Source organism: Equus caballus, chromosome 10 (assembly GCF_041296265.1).
Source record: "Equus caballus isolate H_3958 breed thoroughbred chromosome 10, TB-T2T, whole genome shotgun sequence".
In the NCBI taxonomy this organism is placed as follows: Eukaryota; Metazoa; Chordata; class Mammalia; order Perissodactyla; family Equidae; genus Equus; species Equus caballus.
The window spans coordinates 28,347,037-28,361,227 of NC_091693.1; positions in this window are offsets into that span (position 1 = coordinate 28,347,037).

The following is a 14,191-nucleotide window of genomic DNA, read 5'->3' on the forward strand; positions in this document are numbered from 1 at the left end:
GCCACCTGCAGCAGAGCATGCGAACTTAACCACTCGGGCACGGGGGCGGCCCCCTTTTTTTTTTCCCCCACAATACTTTTAAGCGTCCACAAAAATGTATCATTTCCTTTAAAATTAGATGAGAAAAGGTGCTGGCCCAGTGGCGCAGTGGTTAAGTTCACGTGTTCTGCTTCAGTGGCCCAGGGTTGGCTGGTTTGGATCCCAGGTGTGGACCTATGAACGACTTGCCAGGCCATGCTGTGGCAGGCATCCCACATAAGGTAGAGGAAGATGGGCATGGATGTTAGCTCAGGGCCAGTCTTCCTCAGCAAAAAGAGGAGGATTGGTGGCAGATGTTAGCTTAGGGCTAATCTTCCTAAAAAAAAAAAAAAAAAAAAAGAAGAGAAAAATGAATATAAACCTATCTGGATTATATTTATCTTCATAGCAATGTAGTCATAAAATAGAAAATTTTTATATTTTTTGATGGAGGAAAGAGCCCATGAAGGCCACAGTGCCTCAGTCTTGGGAAAGGAAGTCGAACTCTACCCGCTTTACCCCTCCTCACACCAGGTCCCCACCAGAATTGGACTCCTCTGCCTCGAGCCCTCTCCTTCTACCCCTTCTTCTAGTCAGCACCTCATTTTCTTCGGATTTTCTATTGCTGATGACCCCCAAGTGTACAATACCAGCCCAGACTCATCCCTGAACTCCGGACTCAAACAGTCTGGAGTTCTCCACCTGATACTTCACCATACTCCACCTGAAGGTCACAAGCATCTTACATGCCCCAAACCGAATGCCGGCACCACCCTCAGCCCCAGCTCCTCCCCCAGCCTTGCCTGTCTTGGTCACCAGTGTTTCTGTTCTTCCCCTGGTGCAGGTCGACACCGCGCCACTGTCTGGACTCTCCTAATTCAGATCCTACCTGTGATTGGGCAGCAGGTCTGCCAGTGTCATGCTCAGACCTGCCCAGAAGGCAGCCTACTCCTCCTGCCTGCCTGGCTGCCGGCACCTCTTATAGTGATTGCTTCACCAACTTCCCTGCTTCTATCCCTGTCCCCAAGTCTATTTCCCCACAGAGTTCCTATGGCACCTCCCGCCTTTGCTCAGAATTTTCAAGGGCTCCCAGCTCCCTCAGGTAAAAGTCCACACTACAACCAAAGAGGTGCCAAAGTCTGCACTAGCATCCTGCAAGGCCTGGCCAGGTCAGCCCTGCTGCCTTTCTGAGCTCACTGTCTACTCCCTTCCCTCTGCCTCACTCAGCTCCAGTCACACTGGTCCTCTCCCTGGTGCTCAAATATGCAATATACTCCCACCTCAGGGCTTTTGTACATGCTGTTCCCTCTTGCCTAGAACACTGTTCCCCCAGATATCTGCCCAGCTCATTCCTTCACCCTCATACCTGGCACATACTAGGTGCTTAATGCATATTCACTGACTGAAAATCAGTCAATTGAATTGTTGGTCCCAATTTTCCACTGCCCTCCCTGAAAGAGGACTACAGGTCCCTGCATGTTGCTAGTGACTTACAAGGCCTACCCATGAGAGTGGGAAGGAGGCACATATTTGTGATATGTATGTGTATATATCTATGCATGTGACACACACGTTTATATTTGTTTATATATTTATTCATAAATATATATTTAAAGAATAATGGAAGAATAAACCAAAAACTAATGCAAAATGACTTATCCACAGGTGGTAGAGGAACCAGGATGGAAAGGACAGGGGTGGGAGGGGAGCTTCTCCAAGCATACGTTGTTCCCTAATTTGACTTTGGCACCATATAATTGGCTTACAGAATTTAAATTTTTAAAAGACCTTATCAGTGAGAAATACAGTTTAATCTTCTTAAATTAACGTTCTTCATTAAAATTCATTTTTAATTGTTTAGTGAAAAGAGAAAGGTGGGGGGCCGGCCCCATGGCCAAGTGGTTGGGTTCGCGCTCCACTTCTGTAGCCCAGGGTTTCACTGGTTCGGATCCTGGGCACGGACATGGCACCGCTCATCAGGCTGTGCTGAGGCGGCATCCCACATGCCACGACTGGAAGGACCCACAACTAAAAATACACAACTATGTACTGGTGATATCGACCCTGATATCCGTTTCCCCACACTAAACCCAGCATATATGGGGTTAAAACCAAAACACTCATTCCCTGCTTACTCTCTGGCTTCCTGCCTCCAGAATCCGCTATCCTCCATGGAGACAGACACTGTTAAGGACAAGCACCTGGACTATCTCCTCCCCACAAAGAGATACAGTCTGGTGGGAAAGCTTCTGACCAGCAAGGTCATGAGCTCCCTCCTCTCTGCAAGTGTCTCAAGGCCAAAGACAGGCTGGTGGGAAAGCTCCGACCAGCAAGGCCATATGCTCCCCCTCCCCTACCTAAAGCCCCAAATAAAAACCCTTCCTTTTAGCTTTTCGGGGAGTTTGGGATTTGAGCGTTAGCTGCCCTCTCTCCTTGCTCAGCGCTGTGCAAAAAAAATAAAATTCCTACTTTCTTCCACCACACCCGGTGTCAGAGATTGGCTTGCTGTGCAATGGGTGAGCGAACTCACTTCAGGTTCGGTAACACTGGGGGGCTTTGGGAGAAAAAGGAAAAATAAAATCTTTAAACAAAGGAGAAAGGTGGAAGGAAATTACCCAAGGGCCTCTCTCAGGATGGCCTTCGGGGACTCTCCCTGTCCTCCTTGCAGTGTCTGCCTCTTCTGCAACGCCCCCTACTCCCAGTGCCTCACCCTCAGGGCCACCGGGCACATGGCCCTGACAGTGCAGTGTAACTCACTGCTCTGGCTCATGGGTGCGGATGTGGACTCCTGACCTCGGTTGGGCCATTTGTACCCCCCACACACACCCCCACCATGCTGTAGTCAGGAGCATAGGATCTGGCAGATAGACAAGCCCGGCCCATTGTGAGCCATCCTCACAAAGATGGAAGCACAGGCAGCTGCAGGCCAGAAGCTATCTTTGTTGTTGCAAAGCTCTTCAGTGCTTCCTTGGATCCCAGAACAAATTCCCCTTCTTTCCTCAGTGACTTACAGTAACTTACCATCAGTGACAACTGAACGAGTGTATTTGAAGCACAATCTCTGTGAACATTTTAGAGTATTTTCTTTCACTTGTTTTCTTCTCCTTGAGCTTTTTGCTTTTTTTTTTTTTTTTTTTTTTTGCCCCGGTTAAGATCATACCATGTAGAATTTTTCTTGTTATCACATAATATTATATCAAGATTAAAAACAATGACCATTCCTGTGTTGTCCGTAAGCCAAGGGGAAAAGTTCTTGTTTACGTTGCTACTGGGAATACATATTGGTCAGTTGTAACCACAATAAGATTGTGCAACAAACTGCCCCCAGAATTCAGTAGCTTAAAACAATAATCATTTATTCTGGCTCATATGTCTGTAGGTCACCTGGAGGTCTGCTGATCTAGGCAGGACTTTGCTGAGGTGGCCATCAGGTTCTAGTGAGGAGCAGATCTGCTCCCCTTATCTCCACCCATCTTAGACCAGTGAGTTAGCCAGGTCACATTCTTGTCATGGCGATGGCAGAAGCGCAAAAAGGTGAGTCTGGCCACATTAGCACAGTCCCAGCCTCTACTCACGTCACAACTGCTAACATCCTATTTGCCAAAGCAAGTCTCATGTCTTAGTCCAAAATTGAGGGGCAGGGAGATTTGGTGTGTATTAGTTATCCACTTCTGTGTAAGAAATTACCCCAAAACATAGTGGCTTAAAATAAGGCTAGCAAACTTTTTCTGTAAAGGGCCAAATAAATATTTTAGCTTTGGTAGGCCATACGGTCTCTGTTGCATCTACACTCTGCTTCTGTAACACAAAAACAGCCACAGACAATAGGTAATGAATGGGCATCGTTGTGTTCCCATAAAACTCTATGGACACTGAAATTTGAATTTCATATAATTTTCACATCATAAAATACAATTCTTCTTTTGATTTTTTTTTTTTAACCATTTAAAAATATAAAATTAGGGGCCAGACTGGTGATGTAGTGGTTAAGTTCGCATGCTCCACTTTGATGGCCCCAGGTTCGGATCCCAGGCATGGACCTACACACCGCTCATCAAGCCATGCTGTGTAGGCATCCCACATACAAGATAAGGACGATTTGCACAGATGTTAGCTCAGGGCCAATCTTCCTCAACAAAACAATAAATACATAAATAAAATAAAAATGTAAGACTAGGGGCCTGGCCCTGTGGCCTAATGGTTAAGTTTGGTGCACTCCACTTCAGCGGCCCACGTTTAGTTCCTGGGAGCAGACCTACACCACTCATTGGCAACCATGCTGTGGCAGCAACCCACATACGAAATAGAGGAAGACTGGCACAAATGTTAGCCCAAGGGGAATCTTCCTCAGCAAACAAACAAAAAAGGTAAAACTATTCTGTTTCTGAGCCATCTGCCCCACACGCCCAAAAAAGGCAGCAGACTGGATTAGGCCTGGAAGCTGTAGTTTTCTGACTCCTAGTTTAAAACAACAGACATCTGATATCCTCACAGTTTCTGTAAGTCAAGAGCTTGGGAGCAGCTTTATTGGATGGTTCTACCTCAGAATCTTTCATGAGGTTGTGTTCAAGGTATGAGCCGGGCCTATGGTCATATGAAGACTTAACTGTGATAGAGGACACATTTACATGTTTCTTTATGTGGTTGTTGGCAAGAGGCCTCAGTTCCTCAGTACTTGAGCCTCTCCACATGGCTAATTGAGTGTCCTCATAACAGGGCAGCTGTCTTCCTCCAGTGCGAAGAGAGAGAGAAACAACCAAGACTAAAGCCACAATGTCTTTCATAATCTGCTCTTGGACATGTTCTGTGAGTCACACAGACCAACCCTGGCACAGTGTGGGAGGTGGGAAACACAGGAGAGCGTGAATTCTGGTGGGATCACTAGAGGCATCTTGGAGGCTGCCTACCACACCTCCATCCATTCCTTTTCCTTTTACTTGAGCTGTTGTGAAACCTGGGCTGTGGGACTGTAAAGTTTCTGATGGCCTGGGTTTTGCTGATCCCCCCGTCATGGTGCAATTCAGGATGCTTTTCTGTCATCTGCGCTTCCTGAAGTTTGCAGGCCTGGATTCGTACTTGCAGAGTCATTCCTGCCTTGGTATTTTTAGTTACATTGCACTCATGACCTGATATCTCCACTCTGTATCTCCTCCATGAAAGATTCCTTGAGGGCTGCAGGCTGCAAGTGTCCCTCAGTTGAATCTTCCTTGAGGACTGTAGGTTACATGCATCTCTTATGCCTCTCAGTTGAACACTCAAGTAATTCAGTAAGGGGAAAAGTTGAAGTCCCATGGCTGCCAATGAGCCAGGTCACATGCTGGAGGGACTGGAGTTCAAGATGACTGGGATTAGAGTGTCCTGAAGATACGATGTTACTGGGGTATAGGAAGTGTGCATCACAGAGCAAAGACTAAAGAGAGCAGATTAAGACTGCTTCAGTAATCCAAGTATGAGGTAATTGAGTCCAGACGCATCCCCCACAGTTATTTTTAACACCATACCCTCTGTTCATTTACCAACGCCACTCAGCTCCTCTCCATGGCAGGCAGCTGTTGTGCCAGAAGCTACATATTCTCTGGAAGATCTTCACATGTACAAGTCATCATCACATTCATGATGAACAAGGAGCTATGAGGCAGCAAAGGGGAAGGTACTCTAGATCATATTGCCTGTATGAGTTTCCTGTGGGTGCTGTAACAAATTACCACAAACTTAGTGACTTAAAACAACACACATTTATTATCTTACAGTTCCGGAGGTCAGAGGTTTAAAATGGGTTACTGTTACTCCTCAAGGCTCTAGGGGAGAATCCATTTCCTTGCCTTTTCCACCTTCTAGAGGCCATTCTCATTGCTTGGTTCGTGACCCTATATTACTCCCACCTCTGATTCCATCATCAAAACTCCTTCTCTGATTCTGACTCTTCTGCATTCCTCTTCCACGTTTTTGTCGTTTTTTTTTTTTTTTGAGGAAGATTAGCCCTGAGCTAACATCCGCTGCCAATCCTGCCCCACCCCATATGTGGGACGCCCACCACAGCAAGGCCTGCCAAGCGGTGCCATGTCTGCCCCCGGGATCCGAACTGGCAAACCCCGGGGTGCCAAAGGGGAACGTGTGCACCTAACCACTGCGCCACCAGGCCGGCCCCTCCTCTTCCACTTTTAAGGACCTTTGTGATTATACCAGGCCCACCCGATAATCCACAATAATCTGTCCATCTCAGGCTCCTTAACTTAATTACATACGTAAAGTCCCTTTTGCCATATGAGGTAATATATTCTCAGGTTCTGGGAATTAGTATGTGGACATGATTGGGGGACTATTACTGAGCCCACTAAACAGTCCATGAAGCCCTCTCTGAAGAGATCAACTTGAATCTGGCCTCTAGAGTATTATGAAGGAGCCAGTACATGATGGGCTGGGGAAGAGCATTTTGGCCAAAGGAAGCTCTAGCAAAGGCTCTGAGGTGGAAAGATTTCAGTGCAATCAAGAAACTGATGGCAGGTGGTGAGGCCAGAATGGATGGGTGAGAGGAGAGAGCAGAAAGGAGAGGGGCAGGAGCAATGAGGCTCAGAGGCACAGGCCTTATGGGCCCTCATTAGGAGTTTGGGCTTCATTCTGAAAACGATGGGAAGCCACCAGAGGTGGGGTCACTCTGGAGAGTGACGTGGTCTGATTTACATCATTACATGGTCACTGCCTGCCATGTGGGAAAGATCTTCAGCAGACGTGTGGTCTGGAAATTTAGAAGCTGGAGGTTAGTGATCTCAACTTGGAAGTCAACTACATGTGAAGTGGTGAGGGATGCAAGTGACCTCAAACAGTCATTCAACAAACAGTGATGGCTGTCCCACACCAGGTGCTGGGACTAAAGGGATAAACACACAGACGTGGTATCTGCCTGTCTGTAGTCATCAGCATAGAAGAGTTGGATCTTCTACAGAAAATTACAAATCAGAGCAGCAGGGCACCACTGGTTGAGTTTGAGCAGGAAATGGCATGATCTGGTTTCTATTTCTGAAAGGCTGCTCTGGATGTGTTTGGACAGGGCTATGAACAGAAGACGAGATGACAGTGAAAGCACTACTGTGGTAGTTCAACTGAGAAGGGCAGTGATGGTGCAGGATGGGCAATGGAAACAGAAAGGGGGCCAATGGAAGGTATTTAAGGTGGACTCAAAATTTGGTGATTGATTCAAGGAGGTAGAGGGGTCCTTGGCCCCTGGCCATCTACCGGTAGGGAAAAGGTGGGGTAAGAGCCGATGTGGATGTAGGACTCAAGTTCAGTTTTGACAGGTTATGGGTGCAGAAGTAGAGATGCCTAGCAGACAAATGAATGTGTCCAATGCTCAGGAAAGAATCTGGGATAAGCTACAGAACTGGGATTCATCAACATTGAGATAGTATTTGAATCCCGGGGAATGAAAGAGATCACACTGGCAAGAGAAAGAAGAGAGCTCAGGATCAGTGCCCAAAGAACTGGAGTCTAGAAGAGCATCTGGAAAAGGAGAGTGAGGAGTGAACCAGAGCAGAGATGACCTAGTGTCCCATCAGCTGCCTCAAAGGACTGGGCTCATCTCTGCTCACAACTCGTCCCCTCCTTGCAAGGCAGATTTGAAAACAAATCCACATGCTTCAGATGTGCTTCTTCACTTGATCTCACTATTTCCTCTCCAGGAGTTTTTCTCTGAACACTTAAAATTATCTGTTGTTTTCTTCCAGGTTGAGGAAGTAGAATCAAAAGCAAGGAGTTAACCAGAAAGCAGGGCACTTCGCTTAGAACCATATGCGGTCCTGAAAACACAAAGATTCACAAGGCATGGACTATATCTCTCCACATTTGGCAGAGACCAGGAATATGAAACCCACTTGAAGCAGCAGCAGGAGAACCTGGAGAGACAAGTGGAACATATGGCCCTGAGAAAACACTGACCCAGGACAGAGACTGCAAGAATGATGAATTTGGGGGAAGTTAATTAGAACTCAATCCTTCCTCCACTGTACAGTGACATTGGAGAAGCCATACTCAAGAGAGACTATGTAAATGTAATGAGTGTAGAGAAGTCTGAACAGAGGTCAATCCTTTTCACTATGAGCAAATTCACCCAGGAGACAAACCTTACAAATGTGTTAGTGTGGGAGAGTCTCCACCAAGAAAGACTGACTTTCAGTACATTTCAGAACTTGTACAGGAGAAAAATCCTATACATGCAGACGCACAAATTATCCTTACTCAGTATGAGAGAATTTCTACCTATAAGAAACTTTATATTTGTGGTGAATTCAGGAAATTACTTCCAAGGAGTGAAGGCTTTACTCTACATCTAAGAGTCTATAAAGAAGAGAAACCCTACAATGTAATCATTCAGGGAAAGATTTCATCCTTTTCTCCTTCCTTACTCGACATCACAGAAGGCACACTGGAGAGACAGCTATGGATACAGTCATTGTGGGAAAGGCTTTAAACATACCTCAGCACTGTGTGACTCCATCAGAGAACTCATACTGGAAAGGTCCTCTGCCTGTCTCAGTGAGGAAGAGCCTTCAGGGGGTGTTCTCGCAACTCAGCGCCAGAGGACTCACACTAGAGAACACTACAAATAGCGTCAATGTTGGCAGGCTTCCCACATTGGCTTTCGCCTTATTTGACACCAGGAAATTCATATAGATTAAAGAAACTCATTGAACATAACCAATATGGGAAAGATGTTGATTGGAATTCCATTTTATTTGACATCAGACATAAACCACAAAGGAGGCAGGATCCACAAATTATTTTTGACCTATAAATAGTTGCTGGGATGTAATAAGACTCTGCACTTGTGGCCCCTGCAGACACGGAGGAGCAGGTATGCTCTAAGTACGCCCTTAATTTGCCATAGAAACACTACTTAATGCGACTTGGGTCTAGGCCTAATGGACAATGTCTCATAGAAATGATTGCCATAGATAATAAAATGTAAATGTTCTCCATGACAACAGCACATCTATCTCTTTACATCACATGTGACTCAGAGAACACCAAATTTGAAGGGTCATGCAGAGATCACTCATCTTTTAGAATCACAGGGGTCAATATATTTTATGTAATGACATAATACATAATATGTAATTATGTAATATATGTAATTTTATAGTATTCATAGAAGAGGGCTGGAGAATATCCCATCCATTTTCGTCCTGCATAATTCAAATGCTGTCATTTCAAACAAATCAGACAGCTCGATGCTAACTCTCCGCTGTTTCACAAATGGCATTCTACTACTAACCTTGAGAGGTAGCATGAAGACTTGTGTGCATCTTTACACTTCTAGGGGTGCACAGCCAGTGTGCAGACAGGATTAAAAAGCCTGCAGATGGTCCACGCTCCAAGGATGATGCAAACCTCACAAACTTCAACTAAAATCCCTTGCAAAGCTGGGGTTGGGAGGGAACCTCACCCATAGATGCAAAAGAGCATCTGGCGTGTTCTGGGAAAGAGATGAGGGGTAAGATTCCACACATGAACCCTGAAGACCTTCCTCTCTCTCTGCTTTTATGAGAAGCCTCTGAAATGCTAGCTTTCCTCCTGGACCCAAGGGAGATCTCCTGTTGTTCCCTTATACTCACAGAAATGCCACCTTTCCTTTCCAGCACTACCATCAGACCCTCTACCAGGATCCCCACCTCCTCGCTGCTCCCCTAGATGTTGAGACTTCATTCAGTTCAGGATCTCTGCTGGCAGCAAGTCCAGAAATTTCCAGCACTAGCTGCTCTCAGATTGGGCATATGGCCTTATAACTCAATTTGAGGAGAGGTCTCTGGGGCAGATGAGCACACACACAGACTTTTGTGCCAGCCACTGTGGCTGTGCCACCCCCCTTCATGGTGAGGAGTCCAGCACCCTCTACAGATGCCAAAATGCCAGCCACTCTCTTTCCCAGCTTTTCTCACAGCCAAGACATGGACACAGGTGTCAGTCCTGGACAATGGGATCTGAGGAAGTCTACAAGAAAGAAGGCATCTGAAGAGATTTTATTCCTTCCCCATGGTGGGTAGTAATAGCTCCCCAAAGATGCTCACATCCTAATGCCTTGAACCTGTGAATATGTTATCTTACAGGGCAAAAGGGACTTTATAGGTGTAATTAAGGATCTTGAGACGGAGAGATTATCCTGGATTATTTGTGGTGGACCCAATGTCATCACAATCGTCCTTGTTTAAGAAGGGGCAGGACAGTCAGTCAGAGAAGGCAATGGGATGACAGAAGCAGAGGTCAGAGTCAGAGAGAGACTTGAAGATGCTACACTGCTGGCTTTGATGACAGAAGAAGAGGCCATGAGCCAAGGAATGCAGGTGATCTCTAGAAGCCAGAAAAGGAAAGGAAATGGATTCTCCCCTAGAGCCTCTAAAAGGAACGCAGCCCTGCCAACACCTTGATTTTAGCCCAGTGAGAGCCATTATGGACTTCTGACCTCCAGAGCTGTGAGATGATAGACTTGGTAATGTGTTACAGTGGCAAAGGAAACAAATACATCCCCTGATGCCAATATTTTCAGACAAGTGTTGCATGGCTATGTGCAATGCCTGGAACTGTGACAGCCACCTTGAGATCATGAGGACACAAGCCTTAGGAATAACCAGGACAACATGCTGAGAGCTGAGCCAAGAGATGGATGGTGGCTGGCTAAGTGTGACAGTCGAGCCCAGGAACCATGCCCAGAAGCCCTTGCCTCTGGACTTCAGGCAATGTAAGATAATGAATGGTGACACATTCTGTTACTTGTGGCCAAAAGACCGTCTTACATGATAACCCTTTCTTGCTCACAACCAGCTTCTGCTCTCAAGTCTCTTCCTTAGGAATGCTAAGCGACAACTTAGGGCCTACTAGAAGCAGGCATCACAGGTAACGAGGGTCTGCAGGCTCAGGGTGACACTTGCTGGCCTGACTCAGAGTCGCTCCTCGGGAGGTGGGCACCCCAGAGAGAGCAGACACCCACTGCAATCAGCAGGAAGGGCCAAGTTACCACAGCTGCAGTCTGAGGCACAGCCAAGGGGATGCAGAGAAGAGATGGAGACATCCAGAGGTCCAGGGTGTGATGTGAAAACACACAGTGGGACCAAGCCGATGTGGTGAATTCCTCAAACTACAAATGCAGACAGGGATACAGTCTCTGTCAGTCATGTCCTTCCTCATGGTGGGTGACATAGGAGTCCTCTCAGAGTGAAAAAAGGTGCTTGAAACAAACCACACACCTCAATTCAACTTGCTGACCTACGAGTTCCCCCACTACACATAAAAAGTTCTGTAATTACAACTCTATGCTACTGATGGCTTTGAGGTCTAAATTTATTGGCAAAGAAAAAAGAGAACATTTTTTAACGAGTAGTTTCCTTTTTTTTTTTTGTAAAGATTGGCACCTGAGCTAACAACTGTTGCCAATCTTCTTTTTTTTTCTTCTTCTTCTTCTCCCCAAAGCCCCCCAGTACACAGTTGTATATTCTAGTTGTGAATGCCTCTGGTTGTGGCATGTGGGACGATGCCACAGCATTACCTGATGAGCAGTGCCATGTCCGTGCCCAGGATCCAAACTAGAGAAACCCTAGGCCGCTGAAGTGGAGCACAAGAACCCAACCACTCAGCCACAGGGCCGGCCCCTGACTAGTAGTTTCTGAGAGCATTTCTCCATAAGATGTGTTTGAATGTGACTTGATTGTTCTTGTGAAGAATGGCAGCCAGTTCCTTCCCTCACATTTTGAGGAGGAAGAAGCGCAGAAGTGAATGGAGCCTAGTGATGATGACCTGGGGTTTACAATTGGCCTTCCCATCCTGGGACACGATGAGCATTTTCATTTATGCAAGTTTACTTGTAATTCTTTCCAGAAACTTAGCTTCATGTAGATCCCCTGCATCTCCCAACTTAATCCCAAACATTTTATGTTTTTATGATTCTACTGTGAAAGGAATCTCCTTTTCAATATACTTGTTAAGCTTATACTTTTGTGTGTATGTGTGTGTGTTGACTTACGTATCTTTAATTCTTATTCTCTGTGGTTTAACGCAATCTCATTGATTTTTAAAGTTTTCCAATTGGATTTTTTGTGTGCTAATGTTATCTGTTAATAAATGCACTTTTGTATATTTTTTTCCAATAGTTACAGCACTTAGGTCTGTTTCATATCTTATTTGTGGTAACAAGAACATCCAGAAATTTTAAAATTAAGACTGCTGAGAGCAGATACGTTCTTTAGTTTTGGATGTGTATGTCTATCCATGGCTATTGACCAGAGGAGTGAATAGACAAGAGAAAGACTCAAGAAGAAAGATGGGGGTCGATTTTCATCAGGGAGGAAAAGGGTGACTTCCTAAGGCAGAGAGAAATGTTGAGATGGGTTGTATTCAGGGCCAGCAGTAAGCATGTGGCTGGCTTGTCTCTTGTCTGTGCCCTAGTGGCCAAAGGATGAGACACTCCCATACTGAGCATGGCAAGAAGGAAGGAGCCCAGTCCTGGGTGATGCCGGTGGACAGCTTAAACCAGTACCAGGAACCATCTGTTTACAAACCTTCAGTTCTGCAAGGAAATAGTCTGTTATTTACAGTAGTTGGATTTCGAGTATTTACAACCAAACACACCCTAAGGGATACAGGACACAAAGGTACGAACTGGATTATTCCAAACCTGATTTACTGGTTTGTCCAGGCTTCTGTGGACTTCCTGCATTCCTCTTTGAGGCAGACTGTCTTCTGGAGGCTGTTTTCAGTCCACCCTTGCTCAGAGCTCAGACTCTTTGCCTTTCCCATGCATTACGAAGAGTTTGGATTATCTTGATGATGACCTCATCTTTGATGTTGGTGAGAACAGGCAAAGAGTAAATGTGTAGCAGTAATAAATAGACCCAAAAGCCTGTTTTATGGGAAGTAGTTATGATACTAATAATTTACAGGTAAAATTCTGATTAATTTATTTCTGCTTGTCCATCCTGAAGTTCTCAAGCTCTGAGGAGTTCCAAGAAGCGTCCTAGAGGCTCATGTTTTAAAGACAAAAAATACATCTTCTTTTTTTAAATGACTTTTAAACATGTGTTCCCCTTCACAGGGAATAGTTTGAGCTGCTCTGTGTGATGAAACAAGAATAGCGAATGGTGAGTGGAGATCAAATCGCAGGTCCACGATTCAGTCGCATGGCTGGTTTACTGCTCAACTAAATGTCACCAGCTGCCATAGTGATGTGGCCAATACATAGTTTTATATCTCTTATTCTTATATATTGTTTAAGTTAAACGAATAGTGGACTACTGATTAAAGAAAGCATATAGAAGAATGTTAATATATTTTAACAATTCAGTTATCTCAATAAACGTGTCTATACGGAGTATATGAAGTGAGGAAAAGTACAAATTAAACTTTGCAATTGAATGAAACAACTATTATTGCTAATCCAGCCATTTTCATGTAAGATCCACAATGCCTTTTCTGCAATTCTAAATTCCAAAACTTTTTCTAATAAAAACTTTCTTTCTGTATTATGTATCAGCAAAATTTACCTGAACTAAAAACGCTATTTACACCTTGTCTTTCTCCAACCTAGTGTGATTCTTCACGTATTTTGCTACAGATACACTCAAGTGTTTGATGGCAGATGCTGCCCCAGACCTGTCAGGGACGTTACGTACTGCGTGGTGTGTGCACCTTACTCTGCTGCTAAAATCCACATCCTTGTGAATTCCAAAATACTTTTGGCCTTGAAGGTTTTAAACAAGGGATTGGGGCCCTGTATGCAAGCAGGATGCATAACATGTTTCACAGTTTCGTGCATAACAGTTAACATTTCTTCAGAAATGTTTTTTACATAATCAAATTACAGCAAATTAAATAGCATGCTTAATTTGCTAAACAAGAAAAAAAACATGCAGTTATTATTAAAAGTTGTATTAAAGTGGCTTTTGTGAGTCAATCTTCAATAACGGACTTTTTAATTTATTTTTGGTGAGGAAGATTGGCCCTGAGCTAACATCTGCTGCCAACCTTCCTCTATTTTTGTTTGTGGGATGTCACCACAGCATGGCTTGATGAGTGGTGCACAGGTCCATGCCCAGGATCAGAACCCACGAACCCCAAGCCACTGAAGCAGAGTGTGAGAACTTAACTACCATGCCACCAGGCCAGCTCCAATAATATACTTATTTAAAATCAC